At 38.6% G+C, this 26,865-nt stretch overlaps 1 protein-coding gene across 2 annotated transcripts in view; it reads left to right on the forward strand.

Moving 5' to 3' along the window:
- The window catches only part of BANK1 (B cell scaffold protein with ankyrin repeats 1), a 138,078-nt gene that overhangs the window by 85,318 nt on the left and 25,895 nt on the right, over positions 1 to 26,865 (forward strand). The gene's annotated exons all lie outside the window — the stretch shown is intronic.

Consider the following 26,865-nt stretch of genomic DNA (forward strand, 5'->3'; position numbering starts at 1 on the left):
AGTAGAAACAGCAAGTATAGGTAAAATTAGGATTTCTTTATCAGTCTTTTGGGGCAAGACTGATGCAGTTTTGTCAGAATAAATGCTTATGGAAGAACTTGCTTTACTTAAGTGGTGTTTTTCAGCAATGCATCTATAGGTGGGGAATATAGGAGAAGAGGGATAGAGCCATACTGAGAGTCAGGCAGCAGGCAGGTAGACATTCATCAGCATCTCTTCTGGTGCAAGAGCTAGGGAACATTGAGTGAAGCTGGCAAGAGCTGAGTTTAAGACATTTTTTTTCACAGGGCAGGCATTACACTTCTGAAAACCATTGCCATGGGTACTGTGAATGCTCAGAGTTTAAAAGGATGTCCCTTAGGTCAATGAGAGATCAGGTTAGTACTTGGAAGAGAAAATCATGGTGGGTTAATAAGTAGAGGGAAACAGGAAATCTCTTGAGCTAAAAATAGTTGGTATGGAGAGCATTGGAAGTGTTTATGTCTACTGTTGGGACTGGGTTGAACCAGTATATTCATTTTTATTTTCTAATGGAATTAAATGTTCTAAGACGGTTTGCCCTGGGATTCCAGATGAGTTGGTAAGTAGTAATAGTGTAATGGCAAGTAGTTAATAGTGGTGTAATAGAGCAGTGCATGGGGGCCACATTAGACTGTCACCAAAAGGACATGCAGCTGGAGCTTATATCAAACCCTTTCTGACATTGATCCTTGACTGACTTGTTGGATGGAAAAGGAAAGCGGGTTCAGACTCTATAATATTCTTTGGTTTCCATGCTCTAACAGCAGAATTTTCCTGTATAGTTTCACCTTCATAAAAGTGATTATTTGATCCCCAAACTAAAAAGAAGCAAAGACACTTAACAGCATTAAAACTTCAAAGAATGGAGCAGAATTATACCTCCTTTTGTGAGACACCATTTCAGTATTTACAGCCATGTTCTTTGACAGTTATCCAGAGATGAGTGCTAGTTGTGGATTTTCATAAAGTACTGTGTGTTTAACCACAGGTCTCTCATGGTTAAAGTTTCTTCCTCCTTTATTCAGGTGGCTATGTAAATTCTGTAACTGGGACAGTTTGCTGTGTAGTTTAAGATCTGGGGCTTTTCTCATTTCCATATGTACCGGAACAAGAAAAAAAAGATAACTTTATAGACAGTCAGTTTTTTGCTCAAGAAATTTTGGTGCAAAGTTTCACTCACAGCATAATCTTGCAAAATACATGGTTTATTATATATTACCACCGCTGTGATTTTAACTTTGCCATTATTTCTTCTTGTCTACTATTTTTATGGAACTGTCAGATTCCCAGATTAGAAAAGCCTGTTTTGGCTAGAATCCTCTTGTTAATCTTTTTTTGCTACTTGTTGTATTGTTTCTGTTAATTTATCCTGGAATTTATTGTTTTAGATCAGAAAACTTAATTAAGCTCATATCTTGTAGTATCTGTCTTTCTTGTGAAGTCTATATGAAAAATTATTCCCTCCTGAAGAAAATGTGTGCATAAAATTATAAACATGAAAGCAATTAAAAGGGTTACAGAAGTAGTCATTATCAGGAGATGACACAAGCTCTGTGCTTTTGCATTGCTTGCACAGAATTCCATTTTGAGTCTCATTGTGTCAAGGCAGAGATTTGCATTTTAACGGGGAAAGCATGAAAGACAGGCCCTGTAACTATTGGATTGTTATTTAACAAAGGGGCATTGTTAGAGCCCAGAGTTTTGTGGTTTAAAGAGCTGGTGGTGAAGTACTGCAGAGCAGGTCTACACTTTCTGTCGCTGCAGAGTAGTGTGCTATGTGGATATATGTGTGCTTCAGACACCCGTGCCCTTCTTAAGCTTTACAGTTTTCTTCAGCTGTTTGCTTTGGCAAAACTGGACTGTGATGTGTTGAATAGAAAATGCTTCAATCCGTGAAAAAGTGGAAAATACGGCTTTCATGACACATCAAAGTAGGGATAGAGGTAGCTAGAGTATTCTGCAGAAAGGCACCCTGGGAGCTACAATTTATCTCTCTTAACCTTAAAATGAGAGAATGGCTTTTAATGGCTTTTAATTCCTACTTCTTCCTTTTACAGTCCTCAAATTCTTCCCTATAGGATTCAGTGGTTTGCGCCTATCTGCCCTTACTCGGATTTTACTAGTCTTTATGTTTGGTTGATTTTTGGTTTTTTACCACTTTGTAATGTTTTTAGTTGGTTTCATTTTGGCAGTTTCCATGTCCAGTCACCAGCTGGACAGGGAAAGCACACTGGCTGTGTGTTTTGGGCTGTGCTGCATAAGCCTTCAGTGAGCTGATTTCGATGTTTCTGTGCAGGACTGATACTCCCATGTGTGTCTGTGGTTACTTCACATTGATTATGAAGTTCTAAGTGGCCTTGATTGTAGACAAAGCAAGAGCATAGTAGTGTCTGCTTTACGTCACATGGCAGATGATATTTGCAGTTTCTCTTGAGAAAAAGAGAGACTATTGCTACTCTCGTGCTTTAACTAGGATACCACTTTTGCTCCCAGTAGACTGAATTGATATTTTGTTAAGAAGGGATTATGAGTGTGTGATATTGCTCAATATATAGTCTGAATGCAAAGAAAACCTGAGATCAGAAGAGAACGTGAACAGAGCTTTGAAGTGACTTTGTTGTTCAAAACCTGTGAAGCTAAACACAAGGCATGTGTTTGCAGCTCTGAGACTAGTTGCCTCCAAGAAGATACACATACCAATCTTTCATGGAGTTATTGCATTTATTTCTTCTTGTTTTGCCCTAATATAAAGGGTAATTCAGGATAAAAGAGCATTTTTCAAAGGGAACAAAAAAATCTTGAAGGCAATGTGAATGTTACTCCACTGTGTCAAAATTAGCAGTCTGTGTGTATGTGTGTTTGTCAGGGGCATTAATGTGACCAGTCAAGAAAATTGTGATGTGTTGGGACAGTGAATTATGCAACTGCTTATAAAAGTTGCACTATGTATCTTAGTGTAAAGGCAGTTGAAATAACACACTGAGCAGTATCAGTAGTCACAAATATATTCCAGTAAATCCCTTGAATAATAATTGGATCTCTAGTCAAGAGATACAGAAGTAAATAAGTGCATTGGTATTCTCAGTTTAATAAAAGTGTCAGACTCTCATAAGGCAGCTCCTCAGCCAACATAAATTGATTTCAGGACTCCAAATCGCTGTCTGAGGATCTGCCCCACAGAATATAATACAGTCAAGGGTTGTGTGCTCAGTCACAAATATTCAACATCTTTAAACTATAATTGTTGCTTAGCGAGAGCTTTCTGTTTTAGGTTTAAATAATATCACTCCTTAGCGTATAAACTTCCATCTTTCAGTGTAAGAATTGATGGCAGTAGTAAGGTCCCTTGTGGAACCTTTATACCTTTATCTCTTCTCAATGAAAATCTCAATGTTTCTCTTCCTTTTTTTCTTTTAATTTTTTATTGCAGTTTCATTATTGTTTCACAATGCTAAGTGAGGTTGAACTTTGAGAGGTGGAAGCACAGGTAAAACAGAGACATAATGCAGGATGTCAAATGCCAAGTATAAATTTTGTATAAATACAAAAAGTAATTTGTTTTTAGAAGGAGAGCAAACTTTGCAGTCAGTATAAGCTCATAACTCACTTTTTTTTTTTTTTCATAACTACCCTATTTTATGTCATTACTTTGTTGGCAATCTTGAAGAATTCTAACACCAGTACCAGGGGAAAACATCCTGCCCTTTCCTGAAATCCACCTGGCACACAGTTCCTGTTGATGGCAGTGGTGCTGCCTGGATGCACACAGCACCTCATGGCCCCTCGCTTCTGGATAATAAATGGTTTTCGATCAACCTGCAGGCCTCATTCTCTTCTATGACTGTGAAGATGTTAGGGACAAATACATGTCCTCCTGAATAAGAGTCTCTTGTGAGATAGCATCTGAAAAATACATAAAGCCTCTATTTACATTACAAGACGAATACCCCGCAGGGTATCTCTCAGTCTGGATTCCCAGGCAGGGTCTCTGGAACGCCTCTTGGTGGGAAATGTGGATGTGCATGTGGGAAGGAGCAGTTGTGTTTTCTGGGAGGTCCCTTCTGTGCTCACTGGTGGTGACCTAGACAGATAACAAAAACTGCTTTCCAGAATAAAAGATGGCCTCTGAAACAACGATCTTGCAACAATTTCATGTATAAGTTCATTCTGTGTCCTATCTTTTTTAGCTATTTTAGGTTACCTTTGTGTATCTTTATCAGCTAGATTATTTTTAATAATTATTTTTAACACCATTGAGACCAGAGTTTTCATGCCTTTATTTATTCACTGTCAATAGTCTTTTATCTTGCAAGCACTTGCTCTGTAAAATATAAGAATACAATGCTATATATTGAAAATGAAGCTTTTGGGAAAAGTTTCTACAGTAAACAAACTCAGTTTTGAACCTGCACTAATTTCAAGGTCCAATGTATTGCTAAACTCATTTTCTTTTCCTGTTTAAGCTGTAATTTTTATTTAAGGTTCTGTAAGGTAAACATATGCAGGTATTCTCCCTAAGAATGCCAAGGCAGTGGAAGGATTGTGAAATTCATGGCTGGACATAGGGAGGAGTTTGAAAAATTTGTGGCAGTCTGGAACCACTAACAATCTCTCCAAGAATACAGACTGAGGCATGAGTCTAGTGCTCATCAGATCTCATATGGTAGACAGTTATTTGCCTGCAGGAATCAAGTAAGAGAAAAACATTTGTCTCATTTTCTCTGAATTTCTTGATTCTCCATTCATGGATGCTCAGGTAATCTAGAATAATTCAGCTGAGGCAGGGGGAATTAATGTGATTTACAACTAGCAACTGGGAAATAACAATCAGGCTGTAACTTCAGATTTTGAGGAAAAAAGCTATAAGATCTGCAAAATTTGAAAAATGCTGTGTAGGAAGATCAAATTGTAATGGAATTGAGTTCTGATGGAAACAGCACAGCAAGTCCATACATACAAGTCTACCCATTTACTACAGCAAAATACAGCTGACACATTTAGCTCCGTGTACAGCAAAAGCATATGTTTTGAGCATGTTCTCTAGGTTTGTCACATGCAGTCAAAAAGGGAGGGGGAGAGTGGGCTTTTTTGTGCAGTATGGGTGTTTAGTGTTGGGAACAGTCTACAACAAGCTACAAACCCCAGTGTGAACATGGAGCTTGGTTTCTTTCTTGGCAGTTGTTGTTCCTTTATTGTTATAAAATCTACCAGGGAGAAGAGGGACAGTATCTGCAATGCCAGGGAGCAAAAATAACAGGTCATTTTAACTACAATGAACATGTACTTAAATAGAGTGATATTTTACAAGAAGTTGGCTGTTGCCCCAGATCAATCATTTTCGAGTCTGAAACACAGAGGAGTAGTAACTTAGCAACAGATCAGCTCGTGGGACTTGGCTGACCTAAGGAGGCTGATGGAGGAGTCCCCAGGTGAAGAGGATGGGGATTATAAAACAAAAGTGCTTGAAGTAAGGAGATTTGGAGCAGAGCAGAAAAGGGAACAGACTGCCTTAAAAGGGATAAACTAGTTCCCTTTTCTCAAGAAAGGCTGTGCGTTGAACCTCTGACCTAGCCCCAAGGAATGCTGAAATATGGCAGTGCAGTAGGGCATGTGAGCATCTGTTGTTTCACAGATATCTGTATTTTTTATGCTACTCCTTTAGGTAAAGAGTCTAGACCCCTTGAAAAATTTAGAGATTATATGAACTTTAACTTGACCCCTTATGCACAAGGTTGGAGCATGTGACAAATTAATGCCTAAGGAATTATGGGGTCTCAGGAGCCAGCATTTGCTCTTACAGCCCTCACACTGCAGTCCTGAGAAAGTCATAGTAATTAGTCTCTACCAAGTGAGAAAGAAACTAGAGTTTTTGCAGGGACCTAAGAAAAATGAAACCAGACAGCCAAACATTGTAGGACAAAACAGAGATGTGCCTGTCTGGCAGGTAGAATATAATCAAGACTATGTAGCACCTTGTATACACAGCTAAGAGCTCTAGCTTTCAGAAAAGGAGCAGAATTTGATTAATTTTTTGTTTGGTTTGTTGTTTGGTTCTTTTTCAATACCACACATTTCAGCTTCACAGAGTTTTTTTAATCATTTTAGAATATGAGAGGAGTAGAAAAAGCCATTTGCCAGAACCTTTTTTTTACAGATTGCAGTGATAAAAAACCAGGAAAATGGTGTCTAGATTGTTAGTCTGAGTAGAAGATAGCATGATTTTCTTTATTACTGTAGAAATTTTCCAGTGCCAGTTGTTGCTTCTGGAAGAGGAAGTTCAAGTGGTGATGTGGTGTTTGACAGGAGATAAAAATGGCATCAGTGCTCTGTACAAAACTTGTTTGCTTTAGTGGGTGTTGGGTCATGACATGTATTTGTCTTTGTAGGAAGTTGCCTCCCTGTTTATATACCACTGTTCTTTCTCTTGGTCAAGGACTGTCAGCTGATACCCTTTTTTTGTGTGCGCAGTATTGCTCTTTTGCATCATATGTCGTCAGTGTATCAGGATGACTCTTCTACTGCTCACTTGCTGAAGCTCCCACAGGATCTTCTCATTTCTAGGTGTTTCCAGTTCTTTCCCAAGAGTCACTGCAGCTACCTCCACATACTCTCAATTTCTTTTTGCTTTTCGAACCCCACAAAAGGAACAAAAAAGCCTTATCTGCAAATTGGTCTGCAAAGTGTAAAAAACTGGAAACGGCTGTGCTGCTCCAGTGATTTTTAAGGAACTGCTACATTTTCCAAGTGCTGTTTCTAACATAGCAACAATTTACCTTCAGCCACAGGTGTCATAGGTGGTGTCATAAATATCACATGTGTGTGCAAACAAAACTTTCTTTTCATATGAAGAACATGAACTACCTTACTTGCTAAATTTATGTGAGTTATCTTCTCTTAAGACTGCCTGAAGAGGAGGCATAATATTCTGACTGTTATCACAGAATATGCCAAGTTGGAACCATCAGCTTGATTTGCATGTTATTTTTTCCTGCTTTGTTACTTGCTTTCTCTTTCTTTCTTGTTCTCCTTTTCTGTCTCTCTCTGTTTCATTTTGTCTGTTTTTCATGGCTATATGTATTTTTCCCGTAAATTCTTTGAAGCTTTAGGAAGCATTCTTTTTTTCTTTTTTCTTCTTTTCCTATTTTTCTTTTTCCTTTTTTTCCTTTTTTTCTTTTTTCTTTTTTCTTTTTTCCTTTTCCCTTTTTCCTTTTTTTTTCTTCTTTCTTCTTTCCTTTTTCCTTCCTCCCCCTCTCTTCCCCTCCTCCTCTTCCCCTTTTCCCTTCTCCCTCTCTCCCTCTTTCTTTTTGCACAGAATCACAGAATATGCCCTGTTGGAAGGGACTCACAAGGATCATCAAGTCTTAAAAATTGCAACAGTTGATAACAGTGACACCTTTGCTACTGAAAATAGAATACAATTAAGCTGATTGATTAATTTTTGCCTTGTAATTTCAGTGAAAGCCTGTTCATATACATCCTACAGGGACTTGTGTGCCAACACTTTGGAGTTCTGGAGTGCTCTAGTTTACATGGGTTTCTACTTTTTTCTTATATTACCAAAAGCAATTGGGAAGTTGCACATTTTTTCTAGACTGGGCATTTGTGTCTTGAACATTGACAGTGTTTTGTTATATAAGGTAATCAAAAAGTTAAACTGGCAAAAAAGAAAAATCTGAGTGTCCTGACTGGTTAAACAGACAAACATGTAGAGGAAAATGAAGTGAAATATAAAAGTGTAATGAAAGCTGTCCCTAAAGCTTCTAAACTGTGTATTTCACCAAATCAGGCTGAAGAGTCATAGTTGCTATTTCAGTGTGTGGACAGAGGTTATGATGAAGAATACCATAATATTTCCTAAATTAATTTCTTCAGGTAACATTTCTTTTCTGTCTCAAATATGAGTCTTTTGTGTTAACTTCGGCAATTTCCTTGGTCTACTACAATGTAAAAGTAGTAGGAAGTACTAAAACTTCCTCCCCCGAGAAACATCAATTCCTTGTCATAGAAACAAGGTTGTCATTCATCTATTAAGATTTTAATTGAGTCAATAAATAACCATCCTATTGAATTTCTACACTGGAGGACTGCTGATGTATAAAAACCTCAGTTCAGTCTCTTATGTTGAATCATTTGTTGTTAGACACTGAGTTTGGTAGCGTATGTTCATCTGTTCTCTCATCCTTCTCTTAAACATTTTATTGCCTCTTCTGCTTGCTCACTTCAAAGACAAACCAAGGTTACGGAGGACCCCATGGTTTCCAAAACTGTGTAACTGGAACTGTGCAGAAGGGAGGTATGATTTTATTAATTTTTTCCTACTTTGTCTTCTCTTATGAGAAGGGAAAATGACACAAGGTGTGTGACCCTTAGGCTATAGAGTCCAGTTCTGTGATTCGCTTTTTGGCAGCAAGATGTGGGCTTGTGAGTTATGTACAGATCTTGGGAAGCAAGAAGAGAATCTGCTTGTATGTCAGTTCTTTTCCCCTTTCTTCCAGATGTGCCAAACCACCATCATCTTCAGTGAAATGTTTTTTAGTGAAGTGTCAAAATTTAACTATTTGCTGGAAAATGTCAGTAGTGTTTGTATTCCTGTGGTATTTTCATTGCATCAGTCATACAAAGCACCTGTATGAGTGTAGAATCTGCTGTGCTGAAGGGGAAAGATCTCATTTGAATTTATGGTTAAGAAATAATGAAATCACCTGGGGTCTGCTCAGTACTCATGAGCTTGTTTTCATTTATTAACCTAAGCTTTTCTGAAGTATAATAAACACGAGTGCCATAGTCTGCAACCACTCTAAGGTGTGAAGTGTAAACAAGTTACCCATGGAACAATGACCTGCAGGCATGACCAAGGGTCAAAGCATGTGCCTTCTGTATTGATGATTTCTGTTGCTGTGTGGGTTTTGCTGCTTGCTAATTCAGAATGAATTAGCTAGGGCCTGGTGCTCCACAGTGCAGTAAGTCAATGAATTCATGACTCAGGCCCCAAAGTCCTTGTTCATCTGTCTCTCTTCTGTCATCCTATCATGTCTGCCTTGCTGCTGAAGTAGAGACAGGCTGGAAATTGCAAGTTTTGTATTAACCTATGATGTGACTTTATAATTTTTTAGGAATGTTTAGGTATATTTAACCAGTTTGTTAAAGCTACATATTTGGTCTTGTGTATCCCTCCTGCCCCTTAGGTCAAAAAACAAGCAAGAAAAATATTTTTTTTTATTATTGGGTTCCTCAGCACTCATCAACACGACAGTTCAAGCAGTACTCAGAGAAACAAACCTTTCAAGTATTTTAGGCAGGAATGGAAATGCCAGTATGAAATACTGCCTGGGTTATGTTGGTTTTTATATTCCTTAAACTGTAATTCCCCTGCAATAGCTTTGTCTTCTCTTTATGGTTTCAGCTTAAGCCTTTAAATTTCAAAACATATTGAATTTTAAGGTTTCCTATTCACACTATTCACTCATTCCTCCTGAACCAGCAAAGTTCTAACCCTCATTGTTCCACAATTGCCTGTTGTGGCAATTAACTCTCTTCAGTATTAGAGTTTATTTTAAAATAAATCCACAATACATTCAGTTTCTAAACTTCTTCAGCATCATACACATCTGTATGAAATTACACATACTATGAGTTTGTTCAGTGAAACATGAATATCCAAGATTTACCCATCACAGGAATTGCATGTCAGAGTTGAGATGCATTATTAAATTCCCACAAGTGGGAATTTACACTTTAACAGAGAAACAAAAAGACAAGGCAGGACATTAAGCATTCAATTGAAAAACAATGCCAGAGTGCTATGGACCACAGGTTATGCAGTGCCATCTCTACCTTGGCTTTTTTTTTGTTCCTTCTTGCTGGGGTAACCACATTTAACAAAAGGTCAGTTGGGACAAATGACCCTGAAGTGATAGTTGTCAGTGGCAGTCCATTTGTAACTCTTTTTCCGCCATGGACCCCTTTTTATAGGTGCGTTTTATAGATCTTTAGATTCAGACATTCTTCCTACACTGTTAAATGTATTAAGACCAAAAAAATAGACTGTATAGTTTCATGTAAAATATTACAGTCCCTTTGAGGCTGGCACACATTTTACTACATATGAAGATCTGCCCCAAGAGTTACCCAGCATGCACATGCAACTAAGTGTGTGAAGCATGACTGGCAGAGGCCCCGGGGGAAACAATAAAATGGGACTCCTTTTGTAAGTGACTGCTGCTGTTTTTCCCATCTGCTGCTGGGGTCCTTCCAGCTCCTGAGCTCTTGTAAAGTTACTCAGTCTTTACACTCAATAAGTACTTTCTGTGTGGTGCTGGGGGGAGAGGAGAAAAAGGGGAATGAGTTAATTAAAAATTGCTATATGTCCTGTTAGGGAAAAAACAGAAATTCCCTTAAAAAAACTAAAGTGAAAAGGTAGAATCCAATTGCTTAGTAGAAACTCCAGTGTATCTGTTTGCTTATATTGCTTTTCTGTTACATAGCATTGCATTATTGATAGTAGTGGCTTACAAGGTGTTTGAAAGAGAGATGGGAGCAGAAACCCAATCCACTAACACATTTCATCCCAAGTTCATTAGCATCTTGTTTTATTCTAATGCAGCAAGTATGCGTGCCTAATGCAAAACTTGGCCTGCTGCTCTAAATTATCATCCTCAGTAACTAAGCTTTTGGATCCTGACTGTGGATTAGAAAAATGTAAGGGACTGAGAAGGTAATGGATGTAGACTAACATTGCTGGTATTAAATAAGATGATGCTGTAGGAAACTACACACTGAATGTCAAATACAGGTTTCTTTGCCCTTTTTCTCTCTTGCTTTATAGTCTTTTTCCACCCTGGCTCTTATTTTGTAATTTGCTCCTTCTTTCTTGTCTTGAGAACTGAAAGTGCTCACTGAAATGGTAATATTTGAGATCCATATTCATATCAAGTCTAATCTAGTAGCAGCTGCCATTAGAACGGCTGTCAAATACAGTTTTAGTGAGCTGTGCTTGCTAAGCATTTTCTAATACTGATGTTACTAGCATGAAAGCAGGCCGATCACTCAAGTTACATTGGTTCCCCGCCCCTAAAATTGAGAAGAAAAAGTATTACACCCTTTTTTAAACAGAAATTGCATAGATCAGAAATTACATAGTTCTTTGTCTTTATGTCTCTCTTGTCCTCCTAAAGGAGTGCATGTCATACCATTGAAAGTAATTTTTAATGGCTTTTAGCAGGTACCTGTTTACCTTGTGCAAGCAGCAACTAATTGTGTTTCAGTCATCAGTCAGGGAATCTATTTCTTTCAGATTTATGCAAAACATTTATATTTGCTTAACCTTTCCTCAGTTGTGACAGATTCTGTGATGCATAGCGTACAATTCAGTGTGTTATGCTTTTCAACCTGTATCTGTTCATGTAAAATTCTGAGACGATACAGTGCTGCAAGTAACATACATATATATCTATATCTCTATATCTCTATATCTATGTATATCTGTGTGCGTGTGCACTTTTGGAGGTTACATGGAAAGCAGTTTCAGCTGGAAGCAGGCTGTGGGAAAGATGGAATGAATCACCATAGGTCAAGTAGGATGTTTTTTGTCTAGGGGCATAGACCACATACTACATCAGGTTTCCTAATAGGTCACAGAGAGTCAAAGTATATTTGATCCCAGGTACAAATCACATAGGTCTACTCTCAGAAAGAATGTGAAAGAACAAGTGGCTGCTCACTCTCTGTTGCTGTTCACAGAGCAAACAAAGCTAAGAGGACTGGATATTTTTTTAAGATATGGGAGCATTTCAGAGAGAAATACCTTATAAATTTAGGGCAAATAATCTTCTGTTTCTTTCAGTAACATCTGTTAACTTGCATTTCATGTTGTATTATTTTTTACTCAAATATCAGGAGTTTCTCTTCATAGTCACCAAGATGTTTAGAGGGATGGAGCATCTCTCCTATGAGGAAAGGCTAAGAGAATTGGGACTGTTCAGCCTGGAAAAAGAGAAGGCTTCAGGGTGCCCAAATTGGAGCCTTCCAGTACCTGAAGGGAGCCTACAAGAAAGATGGAGGGAGGCTCTTTAGAAGAGCATGTAGTGACAGGACAAGGGGGAATGGCTTCAAACTGACAGAGAGCAGGCTTAGATTAGATATTAGGAAAAAATTCTTTGCTGTGAAGGTGGTGAGGCACTGGAACAGGTTGCCCAGAGAAGTTATGGATGCCACATCCCTGAAAGTGTTCACGACCAGTTGAATGGGGCTTTGAGCAACCTGACCTGATGGAAGGTGTCCCTGCCTATGGTAAAGGGTTTGAAACTAGATGATCTTTAAGGTCCTTTCCAACTCAGACCATTCTGTGATTCTACGATAGAAATATTCAAGCAAAGCACAGCGTTACTTTATGTGACATAACAAATCATTGAAAAGAATTTTGTTTTGCTGAGTTGCAGGTACCTTGGTTTAACTTTTTAAAAATTAGCTTGGTATTCTTTTTCTATATTGCTACCTTCTCTGCTCTGTTTGGAGGTCTGGATTGTCAGACAGCATGTAGAAGCCAGAAAAATGGACTTCATATTGTTTGCATGCTGTATGCAAAATGGACCCAAATTAGACTGGACTTTTTGTCTCTTTTAGCCATTTTCTGTACATGCAGGATGCATTTCTGAGATAATAGATTAGAGGTTGAAAGTAGTAAATATACAACCATCAAATAAAAAAAAACTGTCGCTAAAATATGTGAAAGCAGCAAAGCACCTTAAAGGGAAATGATTTGTCTGAACACAATAGTGTAGAGGTCACTACTCATTTGCTTTCTATTACTTTAACTATCACCATCCTTCAGTTAATACATTATGAGATATACCTGAACTAAAAGAATAATGCAGAATGGCCAGAGTACTGGCCGCAAATTCCTAATAGTTGAATCTGAAAACAAATACATGAGCCAAGTTTAGATACATTTAGAGTCAAGCAAAAATAAGAGAAGGACCTTGCTTGGCCTTTGAAAACTAAATTCTGTGGAGGCTAATTATGTATCTGCTGGACTAGGTGTGTCATTTGCATGATACATGTTTCAGAGGGAAAATCGTATTTTAACTTTTTCCTGCTTTTGTTTATCATAAAGTGCCTAATATTACCACATGCTGAACTAGTGTTTTCCCACAGAAGTGTTTAACTACACAGTTTTTGCTGGTGTGTGTATGCACAGCCATGGGAATAGTAGTTTTTTTAATTGACACAGTTGAATGCAGTACAGATAATAACTGCTATTTCAACTGCTTTTCTCATTCTTTATCTTAGCTATTGTTTAGGAATGCAAAGATTTTAAGAAGCTGAATATAAAAACCTTTATCTGAAAACTCTATTTTTAGCACATATATATGGAACACGTTCTAGAAATACCATGGTATTTCACAGATTTAGGCACTTTATCCTACTCCTCTTTAATTCAATATATTTTAGAAGTTGGCTAGATAGAGCAAAAGTCCTCCTGGTTTCTGTAAAAAAGAAAAATTTCTGGGCATTTACCAGGATCCAGGGGAGAAGAGTGCTGAATCTCCGAAGTCACCAGAGAGCTTAGAAATTTCTTACTTGAGTTCAAATGACAAACAAATGGCATCTAAAATGTAGTTCTTCTGGTGCACAATACAGCAGCTGTTTATCACGTTAGGGTAGCACTCTGCAGTGCATACATAGAATGCCGGGTAGAAAATGAGGAATAATGTGTTGATGCTGGAGATCTGGAGCCCAGTGATAAATCATAAATGTTCTGCCAGTAGCATCAGTGCAACTATCTTTGACTCCAGCCCATGGCATACTTTTCAGTAACTTGGAGCACAGGGCTTTGAAACAAACCATACTGAAAGACAGGATGTTCTTTTGCTCAGCCAGACCATGTTTGTCCTCATTACATGGAAAAGGGTTGAAAGTTTCCTGGGCTGTGGGCACAGTTGATGTATTTACTCAATGCCTTCTCCATCCTCTTCCTTTCCTTCCAGGTAGAGTCACTGATTATTTCAGGGGCTCAAAACCTTACTAAAGGCCAGCTGTTTACTCTTGTTTTTAGGCATTAGCTGTTCAGTTGTTCTAATCTTAAGTTTTCCACAAGTGTTGCTCTTCCACTAGCTCATTACCCTTTTGGATGTGTTTGTATCTAGCTGTTATTTAGCTGCCATGCCACTGCAGTATCGGAAACATTTCACATGCCTAGATGATATTATGGTCATCTAAAACATAATTCTGTTTTATAAAGGCAAAATTCTTCCCCGCTCACATTCTTGCTAAGAGAATCAAAGAGCTTTTCAGAGCTAATGACTTTTTCTTGGTTTGGATTTCAAAAACAAAAGTTTTTATATGTGCCAGCTAGAGAAAAAAAAAAACAGAAATAAACAGGTATGAGATCTAAAATTCTGTCTTATTCCGTATCTGTCAATCAGGTACTGCAGATACTCTCTTTCTCTTAAGATGAGGAATCTCTATAGTGGGTATAGCATTTTCGTTCCATTACTGAGTGAGATTTGGAGGTGCTAGGGTTCTAGGCAAAGCTGTGCCAGCACAGTTTTGAGTTGGACAGCAGCTTCTTGAGAGCTGTCATGAATTGATGGGAGGAAGCCTTCACTGTGTGGTGACTTATACTGAAAGTTGGCATAGCCCAAGAAGTTTTAGAACAGTAGTTCTAGTTTTGGTACAGTGCTGTATTTATCTAGTGTGGTGAGCTGACCATAGCCAGCTAAGCACCCACACAACTGCCCACTCACCCCCTCCGCCCTGCCTCCAGTGAATGAGAGAGAGGATAGGAAGAAAAAAGCAAGACATATACAGTTGAGTATGTGAAGGAAAGAGGAGGAAAAAACAAGTGAAGCAAAGGAAATCTTTCACCGCCTCCCACAGGCAGCCCCATGCCCAGCCAGTCTTCAAGTAGCCACCTTGGAAGCCAAAAAGCCCACCTTCATTTTCCTCCATCTTTTTCTATTAATGAGCATGACATTAAATGGCATGGAATATCCATTGGCGCTCCCAGCTTCTTGCCCACCTCAGCCTATTCCCTGGAAGGGGGTAGAGGAGGAAAAAGAGAAGATATTGAGGCTGTACCAGCACTCTTCAGTAATAACCAAAACATGGGTGCATTATCGACACTGTTTTAATGACGAATCCACAACACAGAACCATATGGGCTGCTATAAAGAAAGTTAACTCCTTTACAGCCAGACCCAGTATATCTATATAAAGCCTGTTCAGATTTCCATAGGGAATCCTTATGCAATGGGTCCTTCATCTCGCAGCATCCACATACCCTAAATGTCACTTAATGAATCTTCTACTTCCTCTTCCACTTCCCAGGGACCTGAGCATCTGTGAACTCTCCTGCAGCTGAGAGCATATCAGTGCTACTGCTGGTTCCACCAGGAGTTAATTACCACTTGAAATTAGTATTTTAATAAACTGATCTCAGCAAATGTAAAGCAAAATCTCCCAGACGTTAAAGAAATAAGCAGGAAGTAAAATTAATGACTGTAAAGTTCAACGGACAAATGGTCAGCAGGTGCTGGCTTGGCAAAGGAGTGGAGCATTCCTGTTTCAATTTGTGGTGGAAGGAGACTGGTTCAGATTTTGGTCCTGCAAGCTGCCACAGCTCTTAGGGATAGGGCTTAGTGAGACTTGGCAGCGTTATGTCTATGGTTGGTCTTCATGATCTTGGAGGTCTTTTCTAACCTGAATGATTCTGTGATTCTCTCTCTGTCTATCTCTTGATCTGCTAAGGGAGTAGTAATTTAGTAACTACACTGAAAGGTCAAACAGTGTAATCGTCATCAAGTGAAAGAGAAACACTCTGAAGAATGGTTATTGCTTTGCCCAGAAAAAAAAAATCAGAAAAGCAAGAAAAAATTCTTACCCTGCTAAATTGAAAAATTAACCTGTGTGAGAGATAGGAATGCTTTTGTGGAGTTTGCCATGATTACACAGCCTGTCAAACAGCAGTGGATATTTTGTTCAGCAGAATCAGTACTCTACAAGATTTGAAAGTCTTTCAAAAAGTTGTGTGGGTGTGTGAAAATCGAAGTAACAAGAATTGTCATTAAAGGAGAAATGAGCTAAAATGAGTCTGAGGAGAAATTTTATCTTTGAATGCTCAGAAGAAAAATCCCTTGATACTCAGTAGTTAGATTAGAGAACAGCATAAATGCTTAGAAGAGGGGAAGCGAGCACAAATTTTTCAAATGGAGGCTGCAATGATTTGATTTTTTAAAATATATTTTTGTACATACCATTAAATTAAGTTCTGTTATTAGAAGTAAATTTTTGTTTCTCTTGCAGTAATGGTTATCTCTCAAAGCCACAATCATGAAGGCTGTATAATAATACATGGACAGTTCTCTACATGCTGAGTTTTTACTTAGTTTGATCTTTTTTGTTTATTGTTTGTTTCTCAGTGGTGGTGATTTGTACAAAGGGAGGGCTTTTTTCCCCAGATACTCATTGAAAAGTAGGAGTTAAAAAAAGAGTTGCAGAAAGTTTGCTGTGATTTGATAGACAGGCATACAAAGTAAGTGTGAAGTTACACAGAATAATGTTGCAAGTAGGGATCACTTCAGCGATGCTGGCTGATATACAGTGCAATAAATCTGCTTGTAATGAAGTTAAAGCAGATATGCAACTGAAGTTGTTTAGTAAGGGAGCCTAGAAGGAAATTGCCTAAGATTACAATACGTTCTTTCAAATGAAACAATCCCTTTTGCTCTTATTAAAATATCTGAGCCCAAAGTTGGGTGTTAATTGATGTTTTGTGAGTTTCTTAATATTGTACAGATCATTGTTTCAGTCATACATTTGCTCCAAATCGATCGCAAAATCATCAGACTTTGGCAGTGGAGCATTTAATTTCTCATTTATTCTATGTAATCATCTATCTCTGGCAGTTGTGTGCATTTATGTACTTTCAGCACATTAGAATGAGAATTTTAACATTTCTGTATTGCAGAAAATACAATAGCAGTTGAGACTTCTGACAAATTATATTGCAGAGGGAATTTTACAAATTATTGTCAAATGTCACAGTATTATTTTTACTGCCATTCTGTGTCCTTGCTTGGTTTTCTACCTTATTTATTATGTGGGTTTTTTGTTCTAATTTGTTAGGATTAGTTTAATCAGCACATAAGTCTGCTTGTCCATTAGATCATGTGATACTCCTGATTTGAATTAACATGAACGAAGTAGAAAGTGTCAGGTTAAACTGAAATCCATACAGATAAATAAAGCAATTATACACACGCCTATGACCCAGAAAGAGAAATCTGTGCTCTGGGAAAGATAACGCTGCAGTTTTACACAACAGGAACATGCCTTTGAAAGAAAATCGTGTGTACTGTTGAGGTAGAATCAGAGAACAGTTTGGGTCCAAAGGGAATTTTAAAGATCATCTAATCTGCCCTCCCTGCCATAGGCAGGATAGATCATGTTGCTTAAAGCCCTGTCCATCCTGACCTTGAACACTTAAAACTGTTGGGAGTTAAAGGCATAATGGATGTGTATTAAAGCCATAATGGGGGTAGGGGTCATGTATTTAAGATGCAACAACACTTCTGTGTTTATTATGTCCAGACATCTGATAAAAAGCCACATGATGTAAACAGCTACATGAGAAAGACATGAGGGGTTAGCAATAAATTATGATTGCTTGCAACTCTGAAAAGTCATTTTGAGTAATGGAGCGATCATTGCCTTTTGTTCCTAGAATGAGTAGCTTCGTTCGAAAATACAGTTAATTGTGGTTAAATACATGTTCTTTTTGCAGTCTGACTGATGTGGCACAGACAGGTTTAGGTCAGCTGCCTCTCACTCAGCTGGCTAATGGTTATTAGTGGCACTGAGGATTCTGTCATCTTGTATTGGTATCACAAGGCCTCAATAACGCACAGAAAATTGGAAGGAAAATAATGGAAAACATAACACTGAACAGCATCAGTGAGAAAAATCCCCTTTCATTTTTCCTATGAACAAGAAGAGCAGAAAAGGGTCTTCTAACTCATTTCTGGGAGCTGGATGTGCTGATCTCTCCAGGTCAGCAATGCTGCATGTGCAGCTCCTGCGCATAGCCTGAGATGTGCACCAGTCCAAGGTGCGGTGTAGAGCTTAGGCACTGTGACACACCCTCTCATCTGTGGTGAAGCAGAGAACAAAGCTGAGGGCCCACCTTGTCCAGCAGCATGGAGTACATCAGGGATGGCTCCTTTGAGAAGGCGGAGTGCCTTGCAAATCAGCTTGCCCTGACAGATGGGGAGCAGGCAGAAGAAAGCAGCAGTTTTGACTGGCAGGATAATACGTGGTGTTCTTGGCTTTTTTTTAAGGCAAGTCTTGCTTGGGTCAGGAGGCCAAGTTCAAGTGTTTCAAGGGCTGGATGTAACCTCTGGGCTGCTCAGCCCACACTGCTTTCAACTGCTGTCTTTCAGCATTGCACAGCAGAACATGCAGCACAACTTCTTTCCACCACTTTTCTTCCCACCTGCCCAGCTTTACAACCAGGTTAGGTTCCCAAGTGGTTTTTGTCTTTGATTGTAACACTGTATTGAATGTTTCATTGCACTCATACTGTAGAGAAATGTGTGTTTTCTCATGTTTTTTTGCAAGCATGAGTTATCAAGCAAGCTAATAGGGTAGTAAAAGTGTTTGACATTAATAAAGCTAATGAACAGCAATGTTGGATCTGTCCTCATGCATGCGACCAATTTTATGAAGCTGGCTTTTTCAGTCATTTCTCCAGATCCTTATACAGGACCCTGGGAAAAATGAGTAATAAATACTTAAACACTTCCAATACTTTGATGAATATTTTACATTGTAGAATATGTGAAATTAGTAATTAATGCAGACTTGAGAGTTAGAAAAATTTTATAACCAGAGTGCTTGGTCACTAGGCTCAGGGATACAGCTGGAACTGAAGGAAACAAAAGAGTTTGCCAAATCATCTGCTTGCATTTCATGAAGTACTGAGAGTGCAAATGGAAAATATTTCCTAGGGTGTACTAGTTCTCACCTTTGCATTCTGGAAAGCTCTGGTGGAGCAGTGACAATGGGCATAGTATAAGCTAGACCACAGCAAAGGTGAGACAAAAGGAGCAAAAACTGTGAAAATGATGCCAAATGGCAGTGTATCCCTTCTGCTTCAGTTGTGGCATCTAGAGTCTGAGCAGATAGTACTGGCAAGGTCTGAGGAATGGTACAAGCAAATCACCTGGGGCTGGAAAAAAGATCCAACTGCTGTGTTTCAGTCCAGTTTCTCTGAAAGCAAGGACATTAGAAAGAAAATCTTGTATGCCTATGGCAAGGAAATAGAGGAAACATCCAGCCAAGGAAATCAGTTTTTTCTGTCTTGAGGTTCTGAGATGATTTACGTATTTACATCCCATTTTCCTCTCTCCTTAAGTTCACTCCCAGTGAGAGGATACTCTAGTTATGGTTGCAGTCTGTTAAGCAATGCAAGTGTCCCACCTCTGTAATTTCTGCCTGCTGATGTCTGTATCCATGTCAGCCAAAAGTGCAGTGAAGCCCTCTGGTTAATAAAGCCTTCAGAGCACAGGAGAAGACCCCTCCCCCTGGGAGGCACCCAGCTTGGGCTTTTGGTTTTGCCAGCACAGTTCACCTCCTGTGGAGATAAATAACCTGCCAAGTATGCCATTTGATATCTAGCAACAGAGGAAAGTGGTGTTTTATTGTGGCTGCTGCCTTCTGGGGCAGATGGAAGAGAGTAGGCCAGAAGGACAGCCCTTTCTTTTGGGAAGGGCTCTCCACATTCACCCCAGTATAAGTTTTTACTGAAAGGTGAATCTGTCTTCATTGTCACCGAAGTCACAGTGTTTGTCCATCAGAAAATACCCTGAAGTGCTCCATAAAGCTAGCCTTAAAATTGTTATTCTGGTAGTACTTAAAGAAGTAGGAATCTAGTCCTGCTTTTACAGAATTTAAGTCCTTTCTACATGAAATGTGAATGTGTCACCCACCCAAAACCAGCTAATGTTAAAAAGCAAACTTGGCTGTGTGGAAAGCACTTGGAAGAAGTGTAGGGCTAAAGAATATATTATGTTGATGCTTTAATGCTAAGTAAGAAAAAGAGCTGTTTCCAAATGAGCATGTTAGGGCCAAAACCAAAAAATGATTCAGTAATGAAACAGGAACTGATGGAATATTTTTCTGCTCCTGAGATCAGAAATACCAACATAGGGCATAGAATTCAAAGTATGGCAGTACTTTGTATTATATTTAATCTATTTCTATATCTTCACAGCGTACATGAAAGTAGATTTTGTGGGAAGATCAGCTGAGCTTTTTCTGTGGGTTTTTTTATCAGAGGCAATCCTGGTTTTCAGTTGTGCAGTTCGTGGAGAGATCAGTAAGGTTTCCATTACATCAAACAATCACAGGGAAAAGGCCATGAAATTACTGAAAAACAGGTTTGTGGTTTTCTCTTTAAATTATCTGGAAGAGACTTTTCACTTTGCATTAGAGAGGTTGTAGGAACTGGGGGGGTTTGTTTGCAGGTTTTGGGGTTTGGTTGTGGCGGTTGGTTTTTTGAGAGGGAGGGTTGTTTTGTGGGGGATTTTTTGTTGTTGTTGTTTTGTTTTGTTTCAGTTTGGTGGTTTGGGTTTTTTTGCAAGTTGACCTTCTCTAGAAGAATCCAGCATACTTTTTCAGAAGGAAGCCAGCATATTTTCTTTTGGTGTTCATGCCAGTACTTTGAATTGAACAGGTAAAACACATACCTCATGAGAACTTGTCATGATCATACTAGGCCTTATTGTTCTCAAATTGAGACTTAGGTTGCTTATGCTGTGTCCCTTTTCTAGAATCTGGAATGCTGATCAATAATGATTTGTGTTGTCTGCCAAATGGGAAGGGGTGGGGGTTTTTAGCCTAAAGAAATAATAAGGAAGAGAAAAATAGGCTAGTGCTCAAAAATCTTAGGTATGTTAAGATAAGGATACAGTTCTTTTATGTGACCAGACTGGCAATATTTGTCTAATAGGTAGATGATGGAATAATTTATATGATTTTTATGAAAGAGTATAGCTTGTCCAGGAAACAAAGGGGAAACAGCTTGTGTACCAGCGCATAGGCTTGCTCTGAGGTTCCAGGCATGTGCCTGGAAAGGAATACAGTGGGAAACATTATCCAATAGGTTTTTCAATGCGTCGGTAAGATTTTAACATTTAAGGTGAAGGAAATAGCTAGAAGACTCTTTTCTCTGTAAATAAAGAAGAGGAAATCATTGAGGTTGTCCAGACAGGGTAACCGTGGTGAGAGCAATCTAAGATATATTATTATATACAGTTTCTATGATGGAAATGAAAAATAACAACATAATAGCAGCAGATTTCAAAGAAAAGCATATCAAAGTGCCTACCTACCTCATTGTGAACGAACGGTTGAAAGAGTGTAAAACAACCCCAAATAGGAAAATAAAGTCCATAGGAAGTAGAAACTGTATCAGGTTACTAAGGTCAAAGTCAGAATTGTAGCACAGGCACTTAAGGGTACTGTGAGAAAGACTAAGGCACAGAATGAAATGCAGCTAACAAGAGAAACCAGAAAGAATAAGAAATGTTTTTATAAGGCTAGTTTTCAGTGATTCATAGTCAAAATGGAAATGCTTATTAATTAGTGTTGTCCTGGTTCCTGTACTATTCAGTACCCTATTAGCAATTTAAAGAATAGAAAAGTTTTTCAAATTCCATGATCCAGTGAAGTGATTTATGAATGGACATACTGTTATCCAGTTACATGAAGTTTTGAAGTGTTCACAGTTCACATCTACTTCTAGGTTTCCAAAGCTGTTGATTTCACTTTTCAGAAAGAACTGTATGACATATTGAGGTCTGCACTGAAGAGAAAAAATAAAGACAATGTGCTGAAAGAAAAAGGGCAAATGAGACCATGTCCTCTTGGTTTTATACTGCTTTTCTTTAGGATGCACTGACTCCAAAGACATAGGCATCCATGTACCTCCACAGCTGGTATCAAATAATTTTAAAAGCTCTGCTGTACTTGCACCTGGGCTCTGCATACTCTTGTAGCCTTTCTGGCAAGTCCATGTAGACTGGGATAGCTTTAACCAGAATGTGACTAATCGTTTCTCAGAGTCCAGGAGAATCAGGGCTCCGGGTTAGCAGAGGGAGAGGGCAGCTGTTGGAGTCTTTCAGACTGGTGCATCTCAAAGAAGTCAAGCGGTAGAAATTGATGTTTTCTGATGTTCAGCACAGGTTCAACTCCAGGTGACTGGCAATGTTATCTTGTTACTTAGCAGTCAGAAGAGGCTGCCTAAGCTGTGTCTTTAGGATGGCCATGCCTGTCCTCTGATTTGAAATGCTGAGCTACAGAATAGTGGGAGACAGATGAACAAGCAATGCATCTCTTGGAAGAACTGCGAACTTTGGGAGCGGGATAAGAAGGAATGTTGTGGTGTTGTGTTATAAACAAATCAGGCAACCAAATCTGTATCAGCCCTGAAAGAACAGGCCTTAGTGTGACTGCATAGTGTTTTTAAGATGTCTAATAGCAAGCCTGAATGCTATCCAATAGGCAGCTGGAAATGCCCTGGAGTCCAGAAGAAGATCAAATTGTCTTTGTCCTAAACAAATTAAAGGCAGCACCTTCAGTTTAATCTAGTGTTTGAAGTCTTGTCTCTCCCAGAAAAAGGCTTGATGAAGAAAACTGCTAGGCAGATGGACTGACTGAAGTGTTAAAATTGAATTAAGATTGGAATTAAAATCTAGATGTGGCCAGCAGTAATCCTATAAATTATGGGCTTTGTGAGGCTGACTGCAGGGAGCTGCCTTTTTTGTGCTCTCCTGCTTGAAATACTGGCTACAGTGAAGATAATTTGTATGGAAAAGGAGAAGGGCATTGCCTACCTCAGGCAGTAATGCACTAACTTTCAGGAGACAAAATCTTGTCTTGAGGAAGGAACACATGATGTTCTTCACACATTTTTTACACAGGATAAAAAAGCATCACTCCACCCTGAAGCAGAGAATATCTGGGGAAAGTGCTGTGAAGTATATCCTAGGAGAGCCTCAATTACATGAAGGGAAGAAAATAGTCCAAGTTTTAGTGTTTAGTGAAAAAATTCTCTGCAGAGCTTCGCAGAATATATATTTCATTTAGCATCTTAAGCGGTTCTGGAATAATGTGTCTTGTTCAGTTTTCAGGAGTTTGCCAAGGCAGCATGTGAACTATTAGGTACAATGGCACTGAACACTGAACAGCACAGAGCTTTGACTTGACCAAGTCTGCAAGAAACGAGAGGATAATCAACAGATGGGATGACAGATTTTTCAAGACAGAGGTACAAGACTGTCAAGTCCATATCAACATTTTAATGGTGCCTTTGATATTTAAGCACCTCTCTTTTAGTTTAAACAAAATTTAAATATTCCAGTGCACTTCTATGCCTTGCCCTATATCATGTCAGGGAGCTAACTTCCAGTAATTCTTTTTTAATTCAACCCTAACTGAAGAGAGTGTCTTGCCAAAGGGTTCAATGAGAATTTTACAAGCAACGATAAGGACTTTCTCCATCAATTTTCCTAATTGCTGCAATCCAGAAAAACTGAGGATGTAGGAAACAACATGAGTTTCCAAAGTACAGCGAGACACAAAAGGCTTTGTTACGTACATTTAATTTTTTTTAAAAAATACCAGTACAATAAGATGAAATAGAGATGTAAGTCTGAATTTAAACTCACAAGGCATGTAATTATTCAGCCTAAAAAGATATATATATATACAGTGGAATTTCAACTTACTAAGGGCCAATTTAATGAAAGAAAAGGACAACTAATGGACAACTGGAAAACAATAAAACGCATAAGAATCATAAGAATTAATGTATTATTACTCTAAGCATTATCCCAGACCCAATTTAAGCATGAAGATCAGATTTTTGAAAGCTATTGAGCAATGTGCCATCAGTAGTCCTGTCTTACTTTTTTTTCTAGGAATATAAGGTACAAATATATTTTTAGATATATCCCTTTATATCTTATACATAAGGATTAATGTGAGCTGTGATTGATATATTTATCTGTGAGTATCTGTTTATAAATTAAATACAATGTCCAGGTGCTTCTCACTCTTGCCATATCTAAGTATCACCAGTGGGTTAAATTCCTCTGAATTCTTCAGTTTCACTCCTGACTATACAAGAAGGTACAACATACCCAATTTCAATGGTGTGGGCCCTTGCCAGAGGGGATGATTCTGTCTCAGTACAGAGTCATTGGAAGAAAATACTTTGAGGGATAGGAAAATCCTTTGTATAACAAGGAGAAAATCTTTTGAAAACGTGCCTTAAAAAGATGGCTTTTCAGAAGAGCATTGTAAGAAATGCTGACAAGGTGGGTAATAATAACTTTGATAATGAATTCCTGAGTAAATAACTGAGATAAATCAATTCAGGCTTTGTCCCTCCTATGAGGGACAGCTTTGAAGGTATTCAAAAACTTGACCTTTTTGAAAGACAGTTAATCAAGACAGTTAAAATACATAACTGAAAGAAAATTAAGTATCTACTTTTTGATGTTGAGAGATGGCATTTAGTCTCAGAACTTGAAACATCATCAGTCTCTCAGAGGACTGTCAATTCATCCCAACATTCTCATTGCATCCTGAGGTAAGGAAATTATTTTCTCAATTCACAAACTAATTTCAAAAACTCAGAGCCCTTTCCCATAGTCTGTCGGAAGCAGTTCTGTACTGACAGCAACAACTTTTTTATACCTTTTTTATTGTAATACTGGTTCCCAATGAAGCTAGTTCTTCCTTTGGAAGGTGACTTGACAACCATAAGAAATCTCAGTATAAATCAAAGACCCATTTTCAGCCCAACAGGCTCAAATGACTTGGAAGTTCAGGTCTCTGCATGAGTTGTACTCAACACCCTAAATGTAGAAACATCATGCTAACTATGCTGTTACATTCAAGTTACATGACCCAGCCCATATAAAAGACCTAAAAGTAATGGGCATTTCTTCAGGGCATCGTGGCAAGGTTTGCAAGCTGAGCCATGGCATTATTCTGATTTAGCTATGTTGGTTTGCATTCTTAAATAAGGACTGCCTTTGGAGACGCTGCACTGTTTTCAGATGCACGGTGTCATCATATCCAGTGTCAGAGGAGACTTCTGTCATTAATTTGCATTATACCAAATTTTTTTTCTAGTGTAACCATATTTAGTTAAAGACCGTTTCCATCTGTTCAGCTTTTCTGTGTCTCACAGGTCCTGGAGACTTTTAGAAAGTGTAGTCAGGGGCTAAACTTCTAAATTGCATCCTGAATTCCCAAAGATTCAGCATTGTCATTAGAGCCATTATAAGCTACCAGAGTGGCTGATCTTCAGTCTTTTGAAACACTGAAGTTTCAAAAATGCATATTAATCATATCTATTCTATTGTTTTTCTGTGAGTCACCAGGTTTCCTTCAGCTGAGAAATATCTGTGTGGAAGAAAATCAGCAAATGCCATTTGTTTCTTCCACTTACCCTTTTGACTTCATTCTACCAACTATATATCCATGAGTACTTCATGTTTACAAAGATAAAAGTGGAGATTTTCTCTGACGTGTTACTCCAGTGTCATAGCAGGAGAGCTTAATATATCTTAGAGCTCTCCTTGCTTGATTTCTTCTACACACGTCCTCTCTTCACAGGAAACATATTTATTTAATAGACCTTATTTATTCTCACAACGTACACTTACATTTAGCACATGCAGGCCTAAATCTTTTGAAAATAAATATTCTGAAAAGCTCTAACTTTGGGGCTTTTAAGATGTATCCTGTTTCTGCAAAGTATAGAAGAACCACAAAAATTACGGGGAAGTTCAAGAAAAACAGGATTCTCTCACTGATGCACACATTCTATGGGCACAGAAGGCAGAGATTAATACTTTATTGTTGGAAGCAAGCATAGCTGTGTAGGGATCCAGGTGTATTCTTAGAGCAGCAAAGCAGGCCAGAGAGGTACCTGTTGTACAGTCTGATGGCTGCACCGTCTCCGGACTGCTATTCATGAGGTGGCTGTGTACAAGAGCTTCTGGAAAGAAGGCATTCTCAGTTCCACAGAAAAACTCTCTCAAATTTTTTTTCTCTTTCATGCAGCAAGAACTCTGTCCCTGAGACAATGGTTGTGGGTGCCAGGAGACAGCAGGATACTAGGAACAAACTTCTTGAGAGTTCTGCCATGAGTTCCTGAGAATCAGTTTCTGTGCTCTGCAGAACGGTGTAACTACAGATCAGTTCTTCCTCTTGACTGTGAACTCCACAGTCCACTCTTCTGCTTGTACTTAATCTTGCAGACTGGATGATATATGGACCATGCTGTTTCCTTGCCTGCTTTGGGGTTGGTGTATTCAAACCCCCAGAGTTTTGTGATTCAAAATTCCTGAATAATTGTTGAGGGCTCCACTGTGTCTGTGGAGGATAGTTTCATATCCCATTTACATGGGAACCAAGGTCCTGTTGGGTTTCTTTAAAAAAACTATCGCCTTTTGAAATTCCAGTTGTTTCCGAAAGTCGGCAATTAGCAAATGTGTGTTCTGTATTTTAAGACAACAAAACTGTCTGTTGTAGTATTACAGGTTTGCTTTTAGCTGTTGTGGGTGAGCAGAGGTTTGTATCTCTTCTGCTTGAAGAAATACATTGATAATGTTTTAGAAAACTGATTGTTCTGACCCTCCTGAGGCTAATTTTGAATAGCGCTGTGTGAATGTAACAACTTTCTAGAGGAACAAAAAACCACTTCGCCGCATTTGGTCATTGGGTAGAACTGCTAACATGCTTTGCAGTCCCATTTCTGGTTTTTCAGTG

This window comes from Pseudopipra pipra, chromosome 4, assembly GCF_036250125.1.
Source record: "Pseudopipra pipra isolate bDixPip1 chromosome 4, bDixPip1.hap1, whole genome shotgun sequence".
In the NCBI taxonomy this organism is placed as follows: Eukaryota; Metazoa; Chordata; class Aves; order Passeriformes; family Pipridae; genus Pseudopipra; species Pseudopipra pipra.